The sequence below is a fragment of the Mustela erminea genome, chromosome 11 (genome assembly GCF_009829155.1).
Source record: "Mustela erminea isolate mMusErm1 chromosome 11, mMusErm1.Pri, whole genome shotgun sequence".
Lineage (NCBI taxonomy): Eukaryota > Metazoa > Chordata > Mammalia > Carnivora > Mustelidae > Mustela > Mustela erminea.
Genome location: NC_045624.1, coordinates 23,102,893 through 23,106,267, shown reverse-complemented (window position 1 = coordinate 23,106,267; position 3,375 = coordinate 23,102,893). Strand labels below are relative to the sequence as shown.

The 3,375-nt window shown below is 49.8% G+C and overlaps 1 non-coding gene across 1 annotated transcript; it reads left to right on the top strand.

Annotated features, from left to right (window-relative positions):
* The first annotated feature begins 2,590 nt into the window (after nt 1–2,590).
* Nucleotides 2,591–2,662, top strand: TRNAP-AGG. Its single transcript has one exon. It is a non-coding gene; the product is annotated as a tRNA-Pro (tRNA).
* Nucleotides 2,663–3,375: the final 713 nt, after the last annotated feature.

Below are 3,375 nucleotides of genomic sequence, written 5' to 3'. Positions count from 1 at the left end.
GAACTTGAGATGTTGTGTTGTGACAATGTTAAATCTGTAGAATACAGACCCATAAGGGTTCTCCAGACAAATGAGTAGATAAGAGAAAAGGTCTACATGCTGACATGGATATGAGGAATCATCAGAGGATTTTGACCAAAAGCCGCCCTTTCTTGGGAAGAAAGGGAGGAAGCTCCAAGAGCCCCGATTTTCCCCCAGAGAACTCCATCTATGGCTTGTTAAGTGCAGACAATCAAGTCATTGAATGCCCAAGGTCACAGTGCCCACAGCAGAGCCACAGTAATTTTAGCCTGAGGGGAAAAGCATATGGCCGGAGCCAGTGGATTCCTCTCCCCAGACCCCTGCCATCCTGGAGGAGGAGGAATGTGGGGGGGGGGGGGCGGTGGCTTATGACTGTCTGGGTAGTGAAGAAAGGATTACTGGTATTTAGTGGGCAGGACACTATTCCAGACAGGCCACACAAGGAAGAACGATCCTGCCTCAAATTCGAACAGCACCCCCTAGAGAGAAGCACTGGCTGGGATCCAAGCCCCGTCTCATCCCTGAAACATTCTTAGCCCCTAGGAGCCTCTCTTGGAGCCACCTCACTTCCTGGCACATTTACCAAGAGGAGCAATTTAGGGAATGCTTGCTGAGGTAATGGAATGACGTGTTGTCGACTGTGCTATTATTTATAAGGCAGTTTAGAGCTGGGGAACAGCTTCCCAAAAAAGTCTCTTTGGTTTAGAATAGATGAGCTGTTGCCTTTGTCCCTGGCCGCGATGAGTTAGCAGAACCGGTTGTCTGGTCCTGCCCTCCTGGATCGAGACCATGAAACTTCCCCAGATACAAACGAACGCTGGCCAATCCTCTCTCTAAAGTGAGGGGCCACTCTTCCTGCCTATCCAAGAGGGGGCTGGGCTCATTAGGAAGCCTGCTTAAAAGGATGGAAGGCCAAAAAAAAAAAAGGATGGAAGGCAGGAGGCTTTCTTTGGGCTTATGGTTTCCACTCAGAGCCAAGAGATGAGGATCAGCCCAAATATTTGTTGCCACGAGTGATTTTTTTGTGTACTCCCCTGAGACGTTTCTTTCACATACTCACTCACTCATTCATTCCACAGACATTTGCTAAGTGATGTCTACACTAACGTTGTACTGAGAAGATGAGATTAATTTGTTGAAGTGATTACACAGAGCCCAGTGCATAGGAACACTTGGGAGTCTCTTGTCAGCAGGACGGCTAAGTGCCAGACACGAGGCTAGACCCCAAAGACCAGCAAAACAGGGCTCTGCCTTCTGTGGCCAAGCAGGGCCCGGGGGTAGTAGGTGGGGAGGCGAAGTGATGACTATGGTACAATCAAGAATGAAAGAACCTGGAAGGGCCCACTGGATTCGCCCACAAGACCCCAGTTTCTGAACCTCCCCCTCACTCTCACTGGGAAACTCCCAGCCAGAAGGAACCCACCCAAGCCACACTTAGCCTGTTGGCAGGTTTTTTTTCCTGCAGCCTCCTGGGCAGGATGAGCAGGGCAGGCTGGGGTGTGGGAGGGAGTGTGAGTATTTGCAGGATGTATTCCATCTCTAGTTTTCTAGAAAGTCTGGGCAGCAATGTCTACTGTGTTTAAAACAGTCTTCGGATTTAGATAAATGTGCCTCTTGTAAGCCAAATGCAGATTGATTTCCTATTCTTATGATGGAGACAGGACCTGTCTCACATGGTTGTTATAAGGTTAGATAAGATCTGCAGAGCAAAGGCACCTGGGTGGCTCAGTTGGTTAAGCTGCTGCCTTTGGCTCAGGTCATGATCCTGGGGTCTTGGGATTGAGACCTACATCAGGCTCTCCGTCTGTTTCTTTCTCTCTCTCCCTCTCTCTCTCTCTCTCTCTCTCTGCCTGAAATAAATAAATAAAGCCTTAAAAAAAAAATCAGCAAAGCACAGAACCCACCGCCCAGCCCATATTAAGCATTAAAGAACAACTCTCCTATTGAGTATTTCCCCCCACCCTCCTCTCCTTTGTACAGCATCTTACAATTTGCAGACCGCCTTCAATGGACATCATCTTGCCTGTTCCCCAAATTACACTGCAAGGCACACAGGCAAGTGTTCCTTCCCCGACTGACAAATGAAGAAACTAAGTCGGCAAATGTCTTCCAGTCAAGGTGATGTGGGTCAGGCTTCTCCTTCCTCATCCGGGAGGCTGATGATGTAGAGGTTTTATTTTCTGGTGGTCTGATCATGAGGAAAGAAAGAAGGGTTGTTCTTCACGGGGTGTGGGCTCCCTCTGACCTGGGGATCCCTGGGAAAGTGGAGGTTGCTGGACCCTGGCTTCTTCTCTGCCTTTTCTCACCAGCACCCCCACCAAAGTCCACGTGGTAGCCCCGGGGAAGAACGGGCTGGTCCTGGGGAGGGGGCCCTGCCTGGAGCTGGTGCATGGCTCCGCAGTAGGCCAGGGAGGGCCGGAGAGAACCAGGAGAGAGGCAAAGCCTGCTGGAGTACAGCCCGCCTGGGCTGGTTGCCAGCCTGGGAGAACATTCCACCTCTAAGAACCACAAACCGAGCCTGCTGCTGATGTGGCAGGGAAGGCACATCTGGCCAGACATAGTCATCAGTGGCTCGTTGGTCTAGGGGTATGATTCTCGCTTAGGGTGCGAGAGGTCCCGGGTTCAAATCCCGGACGAGCCCTTATTTTCCTGATTTTTTTTTTCCTGCACCCCAACATACACTGCCTGCCCCTTTTAGGGTTGAGGCATAAAGAAGGCCTAGCGGTGAGTGGATAAAGGACCCTAAGGACAAGCTGCCAGTCATTCTCCCCATTAGCCATGGCCCACATATACCCCATTATTTCCTCCGAGGCCAAATTGGGAGGGAGGCGACTGGCATCAGGAGCTGAGCTAGAGAAGGTAAGAGTCAAAGAGTTGTATTGTGTTAGGCAAAAAGAGCCTTTTGGAGGGCCTCAGGTGAAGGGTAAATAACCAGGACAGTTTGGGGGGTGGGTCTGAGCCCAAGGTCAAGAAAAGACAAGCTCCTTGTATAAAACTCAAGCTATGAAATGCACTGGATTCGAAATCCAAAAGGTAGGATTAAAGTTACAATTTTGAGTCTCAGGTTTCCCATTGGTAAAATGGGGACAGTAATACTTTTTTCTTAGAGTTTTTGGGAGGATTAAAGCAGAAACGGTATTCGAAAATCCTTTGCAAACTGTAATGCACCTTACAGACATAGGGATTATTTTAAATAATGCTAAAGATAAAGTAAATGTAGGGGCGCCTGGGTGGCTCAGTGGGTTAAAGCCTCTGCCTTTGGCTCAGGTCATGATCCCAGGATCCTGGGATGGAGCCGCACATCAAGCCCCACATCGAGCCCCACATCCAACTCTCTGTTCAGCAGGAAGCCTG